Below are 21,443 nucleotides of genomic sequence, written 5' to 3' on the forward strand. Positions count from 1 at the left end.
CTACATTTTGCGAATGACTTCCATATTTCTTTCTCTGAGTGTGGAAGGCATTTTGCCTTAGAGAACCACCATTGGGATTTTTTTTTTTAAGAAGTTCTTGCGTTATTACGAAATTCCAAGTCTACCAGAAAAAACTCTCGCACACTGTGGTCGTTGCTGTGCACAAAGTTCTCCTGGTTCTGCTCCTTTCACTCAGCATCAGGTCATATAAGTCCTTCCAGGCCTCTCTGAAGTCTTCCTGTTCATCATTTCTTATGGCACAATAGTACTCCATTACATTCATATACCATAATTTATTCAGCCATTCCCCAATTGATGGACATCCCCTTGACTTCCAGTTTTTGGCAACTACAAAGAGTGCTGCTATAAATATTTTTGTACATGTGGGACCCTTTCCCACTTTTATGATCTCTTGGGGATACAGTCCTAGTAGCGATATTGCTGGGTCAAAGGGTATGCACATTTTTGTAGCCCTTTGGGCATAGTTCCAAATTGCTCTCCAGAACGGTTGGATGTGCTCGCAGCTCCACCAACAATAAATTAGTGTTCCAACCCTCCCACATCTTCTCTAGCATTCACTATTTAAAGAAACCTTTCGGATAACCCCATATGAAAAAGGGAGACTCTTTGGATGATGTGAATTAGTCCCTAATTTGCCTATTATTGAATTTAGATGTTCATATATTCGGTTTTCCTCAAGCAAGAAACAACTGCTGATTTTTTAAAAATTTGATATGAAATGTCAAGAACCTAAAATAACCAGACTGGAAACTGTTTTCAAAGGGTTACAGTACATCTCTCCTACTTCAAAAGAAAATGGAAAACCTGGAAAGTAGATAATATCCTTGTACCTTAAAACCAAGATCATACAAAGCAGGGGTTTTTGTGTCATGCACCTACCTCTTTGGCAGTCTAGTGAAATCTAATACTATGTAGTTTGTGGCCTACATTCATAATGGAAGAAAATGATACATTTCTGTTATAAGTTAGGAAAAATAAAGCTCTAATTTTTTTCTCATCCAAGTTCACAGACCTTCCTTTGGAACTATCCACAGACCAGATCCCAGGGAAGAATTTCTGATATAGACACAACTCTGCTGTTGGTATTCAGTCGTTTCAGTTGTATTCATCTCTTCATGACCCTATTTGGGATTGTCTTAGCGAAGACACTGGAACAATCTGCCATCTTCTTTTCCAGCTCATTTTAGAGATGAGGAACTTAGGTAAACAGGGTTAAGGGCTTGCCCAAGGTCACATGGCTACTAAGTGTCTAAGGCCAGATTTGAACTCATGAAGATAAGTCATTCTGACTCCAATTCTGGCATTCTATCCACTGAACCACCTAGCTGCATGATGTAGTAAATAGAGCCCTGGACTTGGAAGTCCGGAGACCTAGGCTCAAACCCTACCCACCTCCGACATTTACTAAGTGTAGTATCTGGGGCAAATAATTTAACCTCTCACACCCCCTTGTATACGATGGGGACAATGATATCTGCACTACCTGTTTCACAGGTCTGCTATAAAGAAGGTATTTTTCCCCAAACATTAAAGTACTATACAAAGGGGAGTCATTCTTGTATTGGGGATCTATTAATTTGGTCAACATCTCAAGATCATGTACAGGAGAAAGAAGGGGATCTCCGCTTGTCTTCACCACAGAAATGGGAACTGGACTCAGGATTTCAGTGGCATGGGGACTCCCGGATGTGGAAATCCACTCTACCAAATCAAGTCAGCACCTTCTCAGAATCTTTAAGTCTTGTAGTTATCTAGAGCACTAAGAGGCTAAGTGACTTGCCAAGGTCGCACAATCAGCATATGTCAAAGGTGGGACTTGAATCCAGTCTTCTTAGCTCAGGAGTCAGCTCTCTATCTGTCCTTTCATGATCTCAACAGGTCAACTTCCAGACACAGACAGTGAAAACATGACAGAGCTCATCCACAAAATATATGGCTTCTTAGAGAGGCCTCTCCTAGGGCCCCTGACTACTCTCCTAACTCACTTGGGTTCCCCTGCTCTATTAAGCTCTGAATATCCTGGCTTCTATAAAAGCCTCTGACTTATAGCCATACTCCATGCTAGGGCATCAAAGGTATGTCTTCTACATAAAATGATCTGGTGAAGATCACACAAAAACATTCCAGAAACAGACTAACCCGACTTGTCAAAAACCAGAGTCCATTCTTTGTCCCTACCTGTGACCTGGCTTTGGACACCAGTCTTTATGAACACTATGGTATTAGAATCGTGGCAGTCTTGTCAGATTTAAAATTCATAAGTCAGTATTTTCACATTCCATTAGTCCCTTGGCCCACATTTCATTCCTGGAGCCTTCACTCCAAAGGAAAAAAAAAATTCAATGTTATTTCAAGTGCAGATATGATCAAAACTACCTCTGTGAAAAAAAAAAAAGGGGGGTACTGTGGGTTTCCACATTTTTTCCTTCACTAAGGCTTTCATTTACATGTCAAAACCTTCTCCTTCCTTTTTTTCTTTTAAAAAAAATCCTTGCTGCCAGCTCTGCAGGCTCAACCTGAGATCTGAATATCAGGCCCTGTCATTTTCAATCTCCCTTCTATTCACCAATAATCAAGAGGCTTCAATCAGAATGGAAATGACAATGCTGTTGACAATTCTGGAGGCAGAAAAGACCCCAGCTGCTTCCTGTCCTATCAAGCTGCAGTGTTCTACAACAGCAAAATCAGCAACAAAAACTACTACTCCTCTATCTAGTAAAAATAATCCCAAGAAACAAGGATTGGAAGGTACCATTTTGTGCATTTTTCTTTGTCTGCACTTTTCTCCCTACAATTTTAAGGATATCACTTCCTACAAAACCATACTAATTACCTACTCACAACATAGTTCTGTTTTTACATCTAATTTGGTCATGAGAAGCAAGTGAGAAGAAAGGAGCACAGCCCAAAAACTAACCAAATTGTACTTACTATTAAATAGATTTCAGTCCTGTACAGAAAGGAAGATGGGAAAAAGAGAGGAACCAAGTATTTCAATAAAGCTATTTCAGAAGGCCTATGATTACACATGTGGGAATCACTCCCACCACCCAAGCAAATTTCAGTACCTTCATGCCTTAAACAAAGGTTCTTAATATTATTTTTTTCTTTCTTTTTTTAAATTATGAGCTCTTTTGGCAGTCTAGTGAAGTCTATGGGCCTCTTCTCACAATGATGTTTTCAAATGCATAAAACACATGGGATAACAAAGGAGGTCAATTGTATTAAAATGGTTCCTAAATTTTTAAAAAATAAAAATTTATGGATGCCAGATTAAGAACATTACTAGTAGTAGGTCATCGTTAATTGCCATGGCAAAAGGAATAACTTCCTACTCAACCTCTAGGTGATAAGCTATTCTGAATTTAAAATGGTACTAAAAATAGAATTTAAAATCACAGACACATAATCCATCACCAATCTCATTCTTGAAGCCTTTTCCAGTTTGGGAGGACTTTCCAGAGCTTACCTTGTGATGGCCCAGTTTTTAAGAACCCAGGTTCACCTCCAGGCCATAATGGAATATCAAAGCAAAGGTTTTTTTTTCATTTGTAGGTATATTTGTGGAAAAGATAAGTACATTTTCATTTCATTTTCCTGAAAATTTTCCTGGAAACTTTTTATTGAACTAGATTATACTCATGTACTTTTGAGGTTCCTAACCCTTTTGTGTGTATGCCATGGCCTCCTTTCTCAGTCACATGAAGTCTATAGCTCCCTTCTCAGAATAATGTTTTTAAATGCATAAAAGAAAATGCATAGGATTACAGAGCAAACCAATTATATTTAAAGAGCTATCAATTATTTCTTAAAGTTCATAGACTCTAGATAAAGAATCTCAATCTATAAATGGTGATTACAATCACCACACTGCAGGTAATTCCACAAGTTTTCATTCTTCAATGTCTCCTATTTTATTGTTTTGGTGAGCCACAAATGGGTTGGTAATACACAAAGTTCCTGAATCCAGGTCTTTTTTCTGATGAACAGTAGTTGTTAAAGGTTACAGAAAATGATTCCAAGTGTTTACAAATAACATTTGTGATATTTTTCATATTCAAGTCCGATGAGTATGAGAAGTTAAAAAATAATAAGAATGAATGAATGAATAAATTAAAAAGCACTTATTAAGTGCTTAACATGGGCCAAATATTATACTAAAGCTCCAGGGTAGGGAACCCATGGCCTCGAGGCTACATGTAGCCTCCTAGTTCCTTAAGTGCAGCCCTTTCACTGTATCCAAACTTCATAGAATTGGAGATTTGTTTATTGTTCTGTGAAGTTTGGATTCAGTGAAAAGGCTGCACTTACGGATCTAGAGGGCCACATGTGGCCTCGAGGCCACAGGTTTCCCACCCCTGTACTCAGTTCTAGGGATACAGAAGTAAGCAGGGAAGGTCTCCACTTTCTGCCATTATGATTACCACTTTGCAATATGGTTTGAAACCTGGTATTGCTAGACTGCCTTCCATCACATTTTTTCATTGATCCCCTTGACCTTTTATTCTTCCAGATGAATTTTGTTATTATTGTTTATAGCTCTATAAAATAATTCTTCAGTAGTTTGATTAATATGGCACTAAGTAAATTAATTTAGGTTTTTATTATATTGGCCCAACTTACCCATGAGCAATTAATATTTCACCATTTGTTTAGATCTGCATTTGTTTGAGTGAAATGTGGTTTGTAATTGTGTTCATATAGTATCTGAGTTTGTCTTAACAGACACTCTCAACTATATTACATTGTTTACAGTTATTTCACGTGGAATTTCTTGTTCTATCTCTTCACGTTGGGATCAGGTCACTGGATTCAAATGGTTCTGGAGGAGAAGTGAGGCTGGTGACCTGCACAGCCCTCCCTCACTCAAAACAAAGTCAAGTGTAAGTCATGTCATCATGTCTCTGATGGCATGGTCTTCTTCAGCAGCGACGGACGAACACAACAACATCAATATTGGTAGAAATGCTGGTGATTTATGTAGGTTTATTTTATATCCGATAGCTTTACTAAAGTTGTTAATTGCTTCAACTAGTTTTTTAGTTAATTTTCTAGAAATGTCCAGGGATCTAGCTATACAATCATACCATATGCAGAGTGACAGTTTTGTTTCCTCATTGTCCATTTTATAGACAATTTCTTTTTCTTGTCTTCTTGCTATACGTAGCATTTCTAATACAATATTGAATAATCATGATGATAACGTACATCCTTACTTCACTCTTGATCTTCTTAGCAAGGCTTTAAGCTTATGCCAGTACAGACATTGCTCTTGCTTTTAAATAGATAATACTATTTTATGAAACATTCCATTGATTCCTGTGCTTTCTAGTATTTTAAAAGTAATGGGTATTGTATTCTGTCAAAGGCTTTTTCTGCATCAAATGAAATAATCATATGATTTCTGCTGTTCTTGTTACTGATATGGCCAATTATGTGGATAGTCTTCCCAATACAAAACCAGCCCTACATTGCTGACAAAAATCCCACCCAGTCATATAGTCTTTGTGATAAATTACTGTAATCTCCTTGCTAGAATCTAACTTAAAAATTGTGCATCAATATTCATTAAGGAAACTGGTCTATAGCTTTCTTTCTCTGTTTTTGCTCTCCCTGGTTTAGGTATCAAAATTACATTTGTGTCATAAAAGCAATTTGGTGGGATTCCTTTTTCACCCATTTTTTCAAATAGTTTATGTGGTATTGGGATCAATTATTCCTAAATGTTTGGTAGAATTCACTTGTAAATCTATCTGGTCCTAGAGATCTTTTCTTAGGGAGCTGATTTATATTTTGTTCAATTTTTTTTTTCTAAGATAGGGTTATTTAAGTATTCTATTTCCTCTTCTGTATTCTATTTCCTCTTCTGCCCTCTTCTGGGCAGTTTATATTTTTGCAAATATTCTCCATTTCACTTAGATTGTGAGTTTTATTGGCACATAATTGTACAAAATAACTCCTAATATTGCCTTATAATTTCATCTTCATTTGTGGTATATTCACCCTTTTCATTTTTGATGCTGGTAATTTTTTAAATCAAATTAAATAATCATTTAATGTTCTTGTTTTTTTCCCCATAAAGGCAGCTCCTAGTTTTATTTATTAGTTCAAATATTTTTCTTTTGATTTTATTAATATCTCCTCCTTTGAGTTTCAAGATTTCCAGTTTGGTATTTCTAGATAATTTTTAATTTGTTCTTTTTCTTTTTAATTTGTTGTAGGTTTTTTTAGCTACATGCCCAATTCATTAATCTATTCTTTCTCTCTTTTATTGATGTACTGATTATGAGATAAAAATTTCCCTGTAAGTACTGCTTTGGCTGCACTCGACAAATTTTGAAATGTTGTCTCATTTTTGTCATTCTCTTTGATGAAATTATTGATTATTTCTGATTTGCTCTTTGACCCACTCATTCTTTAAAATTGGATTACTTAATTCCAATTAATTTTTAATCTATGCTTCAACTGTCTTTTATTGAAAGCAAGTCTTATTGTGTTAAGGTCTGAAAAGGGTACATTTAATATTTCTGCCTTTGGTTACAAGGTTTTTATGCCCTAATACATGGTTAATTTTTGTGAAGGGGCCATGTGCAGCTGAGAAAAAGTTATACTCCTTTCTATTCCCATACAGTTTTCTCCAGAGGTCTATTATATCTAACTTTTCTAAGATTTTATTCATCATAGGTCATTTTTATTACCAAAAAAACCTTCATTCTGCTCTGCCTTTCCAATCTGATTTCCTGATGATCTTCTTCGTGTAGTCTATACTCAGTCAAACTGAATCATTCACTGCTTCCCAATCTAATCCTGTTTTCTCATGCTTTTCTTACTCACTGCTACCCTGACATGTGGTATAGATGAAAAAACTCTAAATCTGTCAGATGATCTGCCTGGATTTGACCCCAGCTCTACTACTCACACCTACATACCCTTTGGTAAGTTTCTTCATCTCTTTGGTCTTCAGGTTCCTCATGTAAAAAACAGGGAAGAGTTGGTCTAAATACCATCTGTCACCACCTCCATGAAGTTTTCCCTGATCTTTACCTACCCCCCCATAAAGGATCCTACCTCCTAATGTCACTGTTTAGTCTCTCCTATAAACTTAACAACTGTCTAACTTGTGTTACAGTGTTTCATATAAGTCTTATCCCCTTACTATTCCAACAGTACCTTGGGAAAAGTAATTTTCGCCTTTCGTATTCTCAGTGTCTAGTATAGTCTTGAATGTCAATAAGCGTTCACTGAATTGAACAGAGATTAAGGGTAGCGGCACCTTGGATGGTCGCATTTAATTCATGTAAAAAGGAAAAAAATTCCATAAGTAAACAAGCTTTGCCATCCATCCTTTATCAGGAAAATCTTTAGTTCAACCTAAATTCTTTAGATTTAAAAACATTTCAGCTTCATGGCACAATTCAAACAATCTTTTCAAGTCTCTTCTTCTCTCACCAGCCAATGTAATTTAGCTTGAGTAGTAAGTAAATGTGCATGCCCATGTTTCTTCACATAAAGCCATCAACATTCACAAATTTATTCAAGAGCCTTTCTCTCAATAAAACATATTTTGTATCAAATGAAGAGCTTCATAATTAATTTCCCATCTTTGGAGTTAAAGATATGATGACCAGACACCACCTGATTTCTCTGCTTGGATTTCATTTCCCAAAATACTTACTTCATTATTTCAAAAGGTCTGTGATTTTTTCTCACAAAATTATTTTTCTTGCACCAAGGTCACAAATTTGTAGTAGACTGGTACCAGTCACTGGACCAATAGTTGGAGAACCCTGGTCAAGATGACCTCTAAACGTTCTCTGACTCTAGCTCTAAGATTCTATGATTATAAATTATATATTTACTACAGATATGGTAGATAGATGATAGAGGAAAGATGTATTAAGTGCTTACTATGTGCCAGAAACAATATTAAGCACTGACATTACATATAAGCCAGAAAGATAGTTCCTATACTCAAGGAATTTACATTGTAGTAAGGGAAGACAACACATCTTTGTACTGCAGCATGAGTGGAGTAGGTAGAAGATAGTCTAGTCAAGACGAAGCAAAAGGAGAATCCGGACACCAGTGAGGAAGAGGTAGAGATGATGGTCCTCAGAAAAATAAACTGAACAAGCCACAAAGGAAATCCCAAAAAGGGGGTGGGGAAAGACCTAGATGTAGTTACAAATAAATTTTTTTTTAAATCTTCAAAGATTACTTAAATTATTTGCAAAAACAGGAGGGAAATGGATCTCACCAAACTCATTCTATGAGACACAGCTGCTCCTGATACATAAGATCATTTCGAAAAAAGAAACTAAGTTTACACAAGCTCATTTTTTAAAAAAAATCATATGGGCTATAAAATCAGTATTTTTCAAACCTGATATCAGAATAGATTTGACTATAGATTTTGTGATTTGTGTTGTCTAGCAGCAGCATGCTCATAGGCCTAGAGAGTAGTTGTTTGAAGTAAATATCAAAGAATTATCAAACCAACCATGATAACAAAACATCACAGGCATCTTGTTTTCACCAGGAATTTTCATTAGGCAAATTCAACTCAAAGAATATTTATTAATTGACAACTACATACAAGTTAATGTGCTAGGAAGATAAAAAATGCTAAATTCTCCATCCTCAAAAAGTCTATGTTCTACTAGAATCAGGCAGGGGATATCTAAACAAATAAGCATAATTAAGGGCCTGGGATTTGGTAAAGGTAAATGAAAGGCTCAGTCTAGGAGCCCTTGGGAGACAGCAAACATGTTTACCTGGGGGAATTACAGAAGGTTTCATAGAGGATATGACCCGAAATCTGAGATCTGAGGGAAGATAAGGATGCTAGTAGGGATGGAGATGAGGAGATATGAAGAGAGAGATAAGGAGATAGCTCATTCTAGCTATTGTATGTAGGAATGTGTGGGAGATTAAATCAGATTCAGAGATGAGCTGAGTCTGTCTAGTCTGGCTAGAAAGTACAGTGAGTGAAGGAGAATGCCATAAAGTAAGGTTGGAAAGAGAGACTGAAATCACACTGTCTGATCCTTTAGACGCTAGGCTGAAGAGTTTGTATTTTATTCTAAAAACAATAGGTTGTTCCTCTCTTCAAGGTTACTTATGTAAATTTTTTTCATTTAAAATTAATTATTTTGCATTTGCTTTTGAAAAGGTGTAGAAAATGTAATAATACCATAAGCTGTGCAAAATCACTAGTTTTATGGGATTTTAATCACTTTTCAATTGAAGAAAATGGAACTATATGTTTTTCTTCTGAGTCAAAAATTCTTTAAGTCATACACATAAATTTGAATGCTTTCCAAAATATAACATTTTCCAAAGTATTTAAAGTATACCATTCATAAAACCTAATGTATATCTCTTGAGAGATTATTTAATTGGCATTGAATCTCTTTCAAGTTAGAAAAATTCAAGTCCCTAACCACAAAATGTCTCATTAAATTAGTTACCTATGCCTTTGAATGCCAAATATCCATTCTATTGAATGCTTTACTGTACTATAGAGTTCTGATATGATCATTTACAATCTCCTGAGATTATACCTAGCTCTCCAAAAATAACTGTTGATGGAATTTTGCTTCCTTAGAACTACATCTAAAGGGAAAGATCAACAACTTAAGAGCAGCATCTACTTCTCCTTCTATCCACATTGAAATGTTTGAAACTTTATATAGGCCAAACTATTAAATAGCTGGAAACATCACTTCCCCTCTCCGAGACTGTTTTTTCATCTGTAAAATGAGTAAGCTGAACGAGTTGATTTTTGAGGTCACTTTCACCTCTAAAATTCTATGATCTCTAATATATGATTCACCCACATTTATCTGAATCCTAGATTCCTAGTTCAGTTTGCAGGATGATAATATACCTTTCAGTCTTTAATGTAGCATGTCTTCAGGTAGAACAGTAACAGTTCACATTTCTAAAGGATTTCTTCCCAGTCAAGTCAGTGAAACCACAAAAGGGAAAGAAAAGAAGGTATTAACATGCTAAGTAAAAATCAAGGAGTTAAGCCCCATTACCCCCTTTACAAAGTGTGAAGTTTTCTTGATGAAACTAGAAGGGTAGTTTGCCATTGCCCAACCAAAGATTAGCCAAACCCCTGGTGGCTTTTCAAAAATAAGCCCGTCAGCTCTAAGAGTCAACTGATGCAGAAAACAGCTCTGTAGAATGTGATTCCTATGTCAGAGAGCAGGGGCAATGAGGTAATTTATCATTCTTTCCCCTTCACTCCTTCCCCAGTGGCCATGGTATCTTTCAGAGCTCCCTGTCCAGTAAGGCATACTATAATTCAAAAAAGAAAAAAAAGAATAAACAAAAGCAACTTTTAGGACTGTTAACTTGGCTGCAGTGAAAAAATCCAAGGAAAAAGAAGAGAGCTAGGCATCTGAAAGTCAAGATTAGAAAAGAAGATCCAGGGGTACCAGGAGTACATCATGAAAGGAAAAGGACAACAGGGGCCTGGATTTCCAAATGAGTGAGTTGCTTTGGTGAGGTATTCCCTACATTTATATCTCATTATCAGAATATATACTCTGTTTATGCTAACTCTTATAAATGCTATTGTCTATATTTGTAGTAGAGTGCACCCCAGATTAAAGAGAGGAATATTTTGTAGCTTCTGTTTTAACTATGCGATCCTAGTAAATGATTTTCCTTTGAACTAACTGTGTATTCTGGCTGACTACTAAAGGAAAGCATACCAGTGGGGGCTCATGAGCTATAGTTTTAGGAATGCAGATCCACAGAGTAACTTGAAACTTGGGAGTAGATATTGTGCCTACACAAGGACCAAACCAACAAAAAATGTGAGTACCAGGAGAATGGAGCCAAGATGATAGAGTAAAAGCAGGGACTTTCTTGAGCTCTTCCCTAAAACCCTCTAAATACTTGTAAAAAATTATTCTAAACAAATTCTAGAGCTGCAGAACCCACAAAATGACATAGTGAAATAAATCTCCAGCCCAAAACAGCCAGGAAGGTCAACAGGAAGGGTCTATCACATTGGGCTGGAAGCAGAGCACAGTCCAGCATGGGTTGTACCTGCACAGGGCCAGAGCAAGCTTCAGGGGACTGAATCACTGGCAGTTGTGGCCGTTTCCAGACTTTTTGACCCATAAATGCCAAAGACAGCATAGAAGGTCAGTGGGAAAACTCTGTAGGACCTGAGTTGGGGAGGGGTATGGTCTAACTCCAGGGCAGTAGAGGTATTGGCGGCAGCGACAGCAGCAGCAGGAGTGGCTGCTTTCAGAGTCCCAGCCCACAGATGATATGAGGATCTAGTGACTGATCAGAGGCCAACTGTAAGGATCTCTTTGCTGGCACTGAGGCAGGATTCTCTAGCTTTGCCCTGCTTGGATCTGGGTTACAGTCCTGTGTGGAGGTCCTGGAGTGAGGAAGAGCACTGGTGTGAGGGAGCTTCTGGTGAAGTGGAAAGGGAATCCTCTTCACCATTCCAAGGCAGAAAAGAGTGCTTATGGTCAATCACAGTCCAGAGGACAGGCCAGGAAAGGAAAAAACATCTCTTCTTTGATCATACCACACTGGAAGAACTGAAAATTTACAGACCCTTAGAAGTAGCTCTGAAAATAGTTGCACAAAACAACTGAAGTTTGGGACAGTACAACACCCTTCCCCTACTGGAAGAAGAGCCCTACCATGACAAAGAGTTACAACATCAAATATTTGGTTGAGAAAATGAGCAGACAGCATAAACAGACTCAGACTCCAGAATCTTACTTTGGTGACAAAGAAGATCAAAACATACAACCAGAAGAAGACAATGAAGTCAAAACTCGTAATCAAAAGGCTCCAAGAAAAATATGAACTGGTTGCAAGCCATGGAAGAGCTCAAAAAGGCTTTGGAAAATCAAGTAAGAAAAGGAGAGGAAAAAATGGAAAGAGAAATGAGAGTGATGCAAGAAAATCATGAAAAACGAGTCAACAGCTTGTTAAAGGAGACCCAAAAAAATAGTGAAGAAAACAACACTTTAAAAAATAAACAGGAAAGAGAAACCATAAGGGACTTACTAAAGTTGAACTGTTTACATTCCTACATGTAAAGATTATATTTGTAACTCATGAAACCTTTTGCAGTATTAGGGTATTTGTGGAAAGAATACACACACACACACACACACAAATATAGATATATAGATATATATCAGAGAGAGAGAAAGAGAGACAGAGAGAGAGAGAGAGATGGTGAAGTGGGGGTTGAATATGAAGGGATGATATCTAAAAAACAATATTATGGGGTGAGAGAGGAAAATACTGGGAGGAGAAAGGGAGAGATAGAATGGGGTAAATTATCTCTCATAAAAGAGGCAGGAAAAAGTTTTTACAATGGAGAGGAAGAGGGGGAAGGTGAGAGGGAAAGAGTGAACCTTACTCTCACTGGATTTGGCTTAAGGAGGTAATAACATACCATTGGGTATCTTACCCTACAAGACGGTGGGGGAAGGGAATGGGGAGGGGAGATGATAGAAGGGAGGACAGATTTGGGGAGGGAGTAGTCGGATGCAAATACTTTTTAAAAGGAACAGGGTCAAAGGAGAGGACAGAATAAATGGGGGGGCGGGTTAGGATGGGGGGAAATATAGTTAGTCTTTCACAACATGATTATTATAGAGGTATTTTGCATACCTGCACATCTATAACCTATATGAAATTGCTTGTCTTCTCAATGAGGGAGGGTAAGGAGGGAAGAAGGGAGAGAACTGGAACCCAAAGCTTTAAAAACAAATGTTAAAAACTGTTTTTACATGCAACTGGGAAATAAGACATACAGGCAATGGGGCATAGAACTCTATCTTGCCCTACAAGAAAGTGAAGGGGAGGAGGGACAAGAAGGGGAAGGGTGGATTAACAGAGGAGAGGACAGATTGGGGGAAGGGATAATCAGAATGAAAGTCATCTTGAGGTGGGGGGAGACAGATGGGGAGAAAATTTGGAACTCAAAATCCTGTGGAAATGAATGCTGACTAAAATAAATAAATTAGAACATAAAAAAGAAAAGAAAATAGCATTAAAAAAATTGCCTAAGGCAGCTAGGTGGAATAGTGGATAGAGTGCTAGGCTTGGAGCCAGGAAGAGTCAGCTTCATAAGTTCTAATCAGATCACAGATTCTAGGCAAGTCATTTAGCTTTATTTGCCTCAGTTCCTCATCTGTAAAATGGGCTGGAGAAGGAAATGGCAAACTACTCTAGTAAAAAAAAAAAATGCCTGCTTAAAAAAAAGTGTAAGCACCAAGTAGGGAAGATAAGTCTCAAAGTGTGCTATATTTCTATAATATTTAAAGGTTAATAAATGTTTACAACAACCCAATGAGGTGTCATAAATATATCATCCCTATTTTCTAAATGAGGAAACTGCAGCTCTGAAAAGTTATGAATGCTGAAGATCCCATAGTTAGTGTCAGAATCAGGATTCAAATCCAGATTTCCTATTTCAAAGTCCAGCACTATTACCACTACCTAATATTACCTCTACTACAGCCTACCATAGTCCAGTATGGTCCAAATGTCCTTCTTAAAGCAGTAAGGCAGAAGTTGTACCAGTGATGAAGTGGATTCTTACCTTCCTTCTCCTTGCGTTTTCTGTGATGTTCTCTCTTATTTCTGTTATTTCTCTTTGAGGGGCCTACCCCTTCTTATATTTTCACTTCATAGTGAATTGTTAAAATTAATACTTCTATTTCTAAGAGAATCATATTCTACAGACGGGAAGCTCTCCAGTCCCTCCACTTAAGCAGCATGGTTGTCAGTTAGAAATATTGAACACACCAGACAAGTCCCAGGGTTTCATTTTGCAAATACCTTCATCCTGATCAATCCAGATACATGTGATTTTTATGTCATTCTCCATAATGAATCATTTGTAATTCACTAATATTACTGTTTTACACATTTTATATTAGTAACAACTTACTGTTGATAGTTTATGGCTAAAAATACTTTAATATTTATTATCATTATTATTAACCTCAAAACAACATCTTATCTCAATCTAACAGATTGTCCACACCACTATTCTCACTCTTTCTAATCTTCATTCTCACTTTATCTACTGGCTCTTTCCCTGCCGCCTACAAATACACTCAAATCCCTCTCATCCTTAAAAAAGATCCCAAAATGTCTCCCAGCTATTGTCCTATATCTCTCCCTCCCCTTTCTTAGCTAATTTCCAAAAGGCACCTATAGTTTGTGCCTACACTTTCTCCCCTATGAAGAAAAAAAAAACCTGCTGGTAGAGGATTTCACTTTAATGAAAAACACCTTTATTCTTTGAGCTCCTTTATTTAAGACAAATAAGGGCATCTGGTATATGCCCTTATTTGTCTCCTGTCTAATCTCAATACAGGGACACTCCATCATTTTATTTAAAGTAGCTAAATCCAAGAAGAGGCAGGATAGTGCAGTAGATAGGAAGCCAGTCTCTGAGTAAGATTTGGATGTAAATCTTCCTTTTGACCCATTCAAAATGTGAAATCCTGGCCAAGTCATTCTAGGCAATTCACAGACAATTCCCTTAGATGGTAAAAGTTGCAAAACAGCTGCAAATCTGCTGAGACAGAGGGACTTCCTCAAACAGTTCCCTAGACCAATTAAATCGCCAAAAAAGAAAAAAAATCTAATACACTGAAATCAATGGAAGGTATTTCTCCATGATGTTCATTGTTTAACTAGTGGAGTGGAAGGGAATCCTTTAAAGCTGAGTTATAACACCTGTTTATAGTGGCACTATCTTCTCCACTTATTATTTATTGCTCAGTTACTGGTGAGAAATTATCATTTATAGAAATAAATGGAGAGAGAAGAGGAAATAAGAATAAATCTCTCAAAGTCCACCTCTGCATGAATTGGGTTAAATATCTGTTAACAGGCATATTCATTGTAAATGCCAAATGCAAACTATTTTCAGATTAACAAGCTCCTGGTATGTAAGTAACAATTATAATGCAAGTCCTGAAACCTAGGCTCTTAAAAATCTCCAACTAGGGATGAAGGTTTCTTTATTTAAAAAGAGACCTAGATTGTTGAATGTGGTTAAGGTTTTGTTTTAATATTGATAGTCTCCTGGCCTACAACATTCTGGGACTTTTGTTTAATTTACAATTTGAGACAACCCCCTCTTTCAGTATAGGGTATATATTCCTCAGCATTAGGTAAAAACACTAAGAAAGTACCTACAGCAGGTTCAGCTGCTTATGTCAGTGTGTATGTGCTACAGAGGATTTTAAATTTACTGCCTCAATAAACAAGTAAATGACAAATAGCCTTGTCCCCACCAAAAAAAAAAAATCTTTATTAAAGGATATCTTTATTAAAATAGGATACCTTTATTAAAAATGCCAACTGACTTCTGGTGCCAAGATGGCAGAATGAGGAAGGAACCTTTTGAAGTCCTCCCAAATTCCCCTCCAAACAGCTAAAAAGCCACCTCAGAATTGATCTAGGAGCAAGGAACTGGCAGTTAAGGCCTGTCTCACTGGGGTAGAAGGGAAGCCAGGTCCAAAGCAACAGCAACAGCCAGTTTCACAGCATGGGGACTGCAGCAAGACTCCAAGTCTGAGGCAATCCACCAACAAGGCCCCACCCTCCAACAAGCCAGCAGCCCCCTGTGCAAGTGAGCAGTCTGTGTAGTGCATCAAGGCTCCACTACAGAGACCCCACCCCCAGCACAAGCCACCAGGGAGGTCTTGACCCCATTGCTGACCATGAAGCCCCATTTCAGGGGCTGACCATCAATGAGACCCTGCCCCTGGGGCTCATCAGCAGAAAGACCCTGTATCCATAGCAACCCAGAAGCAGGGCCCCACTACTGGGGCAGACTAGCATATGAGGTCCTTTCTGCAGGGCAGCCACCAGTACTACGTTATCATAGCAATTCACCAGCAAAGTACCACCTCTGAAGCAAGCCAGCAGCCAAACCCCACACCAGGAGGGGAGTCCCCATCCCCTAGTACAAGTCAGAAAGGAAGCCTACCTTCCAGAGAAGGAAAGCTGTTTAAGCCCTAAAGCCCAGTGAAAGCCAGCAGTAAGATGCAGAGCCCCAGCACAAAAAGTTTGGGATAGTACAGGACCAGAGTCCAACTCTCACATAAAAACACAAAGTCACACACAAAAAAAGAAAAAGTGAACAAAAAAACAAAAAAGAGTTGACTATAAAAAGTTACTATGGTGACAGGGAAGGTCAAGGCACAATCTTAGAAGAGTGTAAAAATGGCTACATGTGAAGCCTCAAAGAAAAATGTAATTTGATCACGGGCTCAAAAAGAATTCCTGGCAAATGAGAGAAGCAGAATAAAAACTGGGGAAAGAAATGAGAAAAATACAAGAGAATCATGAAAAAAGAGTTAATAGCATGGGAAAAGATACAAAAATTTACTGAGGAAAAAAACTCCCTAAAAAATAGAATTGATCAAATGAAAAAGGAAAAGCTCACTGAAGAAAATAATTCTTTAAAAATTATAATTGAACAATAGAAACTAATGACTATGAGACATCAAAATACAATAAAACAAAACAAAAAAAGTAAAAAAAAATAGAAGAAAATGTGAAATTTCTCATGGAAAAACAAATAACCCAGAAAATAGATCCAGGAGAGATGATATAAAATAATTGTTGGACTACCTGAAAGCCATAAAAAAAAAAAAAAAAAAAGACCTGGATATCTTTCAAGAAATTATCAAAGAAAACTGCCCTGATATATTAGAACTAAAGGGCAAAACTGAAATTGAAAAAATCTACCAATCATCACCTGAAAGAGATCTGAAAATGAAAACTCCCAGAAACATCATAGCCAAATTTGAGAGCTCAGAAATTAAGTAAAAAGTTTTAAAGTGGCCAAAAAGAACAATTCAAACATTGTGGAGCTTCAATGAAGATTACATAGGATTTGGTTGCCTGCACATTAAAGAACTGGAGGTCTTGAAAGATGAGATACTGGAAGACAAAAGGAGTTAGAACTATAACCATGAGTCACCTGCCTAGCAAAATTGAATGTGATCTTTCAGGGGGGAAAATAGATATTTAACAAAATAGAGGACTTTCTGGATTTTCTAATTAAAATACCAGAGATGAATAAAAAATGTGACCTCCAAATACAAGACTAAAAGGAAACATAAAAGTAAATAAAAAACCAGAAAGACAAAACATACAAAATTCAATAGGGTTAAACTGTTTATAGATGGAAAGATAACATTTGTAACTCAACAACTTTATTAATATAAGAGCAATGAGAAGGAGTATATGCAGACAGAGGGTGTGAATATAAAATAACATTGATGGGATGATACCCACAAAAAACAAAATAAAGGGGTGAGAAAGAAAACTGTACTGGAAGAAGGAAGAGGGAGATTGAATGGGGGTAAATTATCCCACAAAAAAGAGGCATGAAAAAACTATTAAAATGAAGAAGATGGGGGGGAGTGGCAGGCAAAGCTTAAATTTTTATCAAGTTGGCTCAAAAAGTGAATAACATACTCAAGTTGGATGTGGAAATCTATCCTATCCCATAAGGAAGTAAAAAGGGACGGTGATAACAGAGGGAAAGGGGCATATTGGGGAAGGCAGTGATCCGAAGTAAAACACTGGTGAAGAGGAAAAGGGTGCAGGGGGTAAGGAGGCAGGAATAAACAAGTGAAAAATAACATGGAGCATACCCATGCACAGTTATCTTAACAATAAATGTGAATGGGACGAACTCACACATAAAACAGAAGCGATTTACAGAATGAATTAAAAACCAGAATCCCACAATATGTTGTTTGTAAAAAACACATTTGAAGCAGAGAGATACACAAGGTAATGGTAAGGGATTAAAGCAGAATCTATTATGCTTCACCCGAAGCTAAGAAAGCATGATCTCAGATAAAGTGAAAGCAAATATCGATCTAATTAAAGAGGTAAAGAAGGAAACTATATCTTACTGAAAGGTACACAGACCTGCACAGCCCTCCCTCACTCAGAATAAAGTCAAGTGCAAGTCATGTCATCATTTCCCTGATGGCATGGTCTTCTTCAGCAACAAAGGATGAACATACACAGACAATGAAGTCATCAATACTAAACATATAAGCACCAAATGACATCTATATAAATTTTTGAAGAAGTTGAATGAGTTACAAGAAAAAATAGACAATAAAATTATACTAATAGGAGACCTCAACTTTCCCCTCTCAGAACTAGATAAATCTCACCAAAACTAAACCAGAAAGAAGTTAAGGAGGTGAATAAAATTCTGAAAAAGTTAGATATGACAGATCTCTGGAGAAAATTGAATGGGAATAGAAGAAATATACCTTTTTCTCAGCAGTGCACGGGATCTACACAAAAACTAACCATGTATTAAGATAAAAATCTCACAATCAAGTGCAGAAAAGCAGGAATGATAAAAGCATCCTTTTCAGATCATAATGCAATTAAAATTACATTCAAAAATGAACAGTGGAAAGAAAGATTAAAAATTGGAAACTAAATAATCTAATCCTAAAAAAGAAGTGCATCAAAGAACAAATCATAGAAATAATCAATAACTTCATTAGAGAAAATGTCAACAATGAAACAACATACCAAAATTTATGGGATGGAGCCAAAACAGTACTGAAGCAAACATTTATATTTCTAATTGCTTACGTCAGCTCAATGAATTGGGCATGCAACTAAAAAAAACAAAAAAAGGAACAAATTAAACATTAAATTGAAAATCCTGAAAATCAAAGGAGAGATTAATAAAATTTAAAGTAAGAAAACTATTGAACTAATGAATAAAACTAGAAGCTGGTTTTAGGGCAGGGGAAAACAATAAAATCCCTAAGCCAGTTGTTAATTTGATTTAAAAAAAGAAAGAAGAAAACCAAATTAGTGGTATCAAAAATGAAAGGAGTGAATTCATCACCAATGAAAAGAAAATTAATCGTTAGGAGTTATTTTGTGCAATTATATGTCAATAAATGTGATAATCTAAATTAACTGGATGAATATCTACAAAAATATAAATTTCTCAGATTAACAAAGTAAAAATTTTTTTAAAAAATAACTTCATTTTTGAAAAAGAAATTGAACAAGCCATCAATGAACTTCCTAAGAAAAAATCCCCAAAACCAGATGGATTCACAAGTGAATTCTATCAAACATTTAAAGAACAGTTGATCACTATACTACATGAAATATTTGGGAAAATAGGCAAAGAAGGAGTCCTACCAAATTCCTTTTGAGACACAAATATGCTGGAAACAGCCAAAATGGAAACAGCCAAAACAGAGAAAGAAAATTATAGACCAACTTTCCTAATAAGTATGATGCAAAAATTTTAAATAAAATAGTAGCAAAAAGATTGTAAGCAATATATCACAAGGATCATACACTCTACCCAAGTTGGATTTACACCAGGAATTCAGGACTGGTTCAATATTAAGAAAACTATCAGCATAACTGACCATCTCAATAACAAAACCAAAAGAAATCGTGTGATTATCTCAATAGATAACCGAGAAAAAGCCTTTGACAAAATACAGCACCCGTTACTATTAAAAATACCAGAGAACACAGGAATAAATGGAGATTACTTTAAAATGATAAGTAATATTTATCTAAAACCATCAACAAGCATTATCTGTAATGACAATAAACTAGAAGCCTTCCCATGAATGAAGCAAGGATGCCCATTTTCACCTCTACAGAAATAAGAAAAGAAAAAGAAAATAAAGGAATTAGAATAGTCAGTGAGGAAACAAAACTGTCACTCTTTGCAGATACTATGATGTTATTATTAGAAAATCTTACAGAATCAACAAAAAAACTACATAAAATTAACAACTTTAGTAAAGTTGAAGGGTACAAAATAAACCCACATAAATCACCAGTATTTCTCTATATTACCAACAAAGTCCAGTAGCAAGAGACAGAAAGAAAAATTCCATTGAAAATAACTCTAGACAATATAAAATACTTGGGAGTCGACCTCCCAAGACAAACTCTGGAACACTTTTCACACAAATAAAGTCAAATCTAAACAATTGGAAAAATATTAATTTCTCTTGGACAGGCTGAGTCAGTATAATAAAAATGACAATTCTACCTAAATTAATATATTTAGTCAGTGCCATACCAACCAAATGATCAAAAAATTATTTTACAGAGCTAGAAAAAACCATAACAAAATTCCTCTAGAAGAAAAAACTTTAAAGATATTGATTAAAAAAAAAAAGCATGAAAGAAGATAGTTCAGTTGTACCAGATCTCAAAGTGTATATTATAAAGCAATAATTATCAAATCAATCTGGTACTGGCTAAGAAATAAAGTGGTAGATCAGTGGAACAGATTAGGTACAAATTACAGTATAGTAAATGACCAAAGTAATCTCGTATATGATAAACCTAAAGATCCAAGCTTTTGGAACAAAAACTCATTATTTGACAAAAACTGCTGGGAAAATTGGAAAACAATATGGCAGAAATTAGGTATAGACCTACATCTCACACTGTATACCAACATAAAGTCAAATGGGTACATTATTTACACATAAAGGGTGATACCATAAGCAAATTAAGAGAGCATGGAATAGTTTATCTGTGAGATTTATGGATATGGGATCAATTTAGGACCAAAGAAGATAAAGAGAGCATTACAAAATGTAAAATTATTTTGATATATAAAATTAAAAAGTTTTTGCACCAACAAAACCAGTACAAACAAAATTAGAAGGAAAGCAAAAACTGGGGAAAAAATTTTGCAACAAGTATCTCTGATAAAGGCCTCCTTACTCAAATATATAGAGAACTGAGTCAAATTTATAAAAATACAAGTCATTCCCCAATTGAAAAATAGTCAAAGGATATAAACAGGCAGTTTTCAGAAATCAAAGCTAGCTATAATCACATTTTTAAAAAAAGCTCTAAATCACTACAAATTAAAACAGCTCTGAGGTACCACCTCACACCTATCAGAGTAGCTAATGTGACAAAAAAAAGGAAAATGTTGGAAGACATGAGAAAACTGGGATACTAATGCACTGCTGGTGGAGTTGTGAACTGATCCAACCATTCTGGAGAGCAATTTGGAACTGTAGCCAAAGGACTTTCCTTTGATCCAGCAATACCATTACTAGGCCTATATCCCAAAGACATCCAAAAAAAGAGAAAAGGACCCATTTGTACATAAATATTTATAGCAGCTCTTTTTATGGTGGCTAAGAATTGGAAATCAAAGGGATGTCCATCCATTGAGGAACGGCTAACAAGTTGTGGTATATGATTGCAATGGAATATTACTGTGCTATAGGAAATGACAAGCAGGATGATTTCAAAAAATCTGGAAAGACTTGTATGAACTGATGCACGGCGAAGTGAACACAACCAGGAGAATGTGATACATAGTAACAGCAATATTGTTCAAT

The 21,443-nt window shown here is 36.2% G+C and overlaps 1 protein-coding gene across 3 annotated transcripts in view; it reads right to left on the bottom strand.

The window, feature by feature from the left end:
• EPM2A (EPM2A glucan phosphatase, laforin) overlaps nt 1-21,443 on the bottom strand; it is a 165,601-nt gene that overhangs the window by 77,870 nt on the left and 66,288 nt on the right. The window lies entirely within an intron of this gene.

The sequence above is a fragment of the Notamacropus eugenii genome, chromosome 2, assembly GCF_028372415.1.
Source record: "Notamacropus eugenii isolate mMacEug1 chromosome 2, mMacEug1.pri_v2, whole genome shotgun sequence".
NCBI lineage: Eukaryota > Metazoa > Chordata > Mammalia > Diprotodontia > Macropodidae > Notamacropus > Notamacropus eugenii.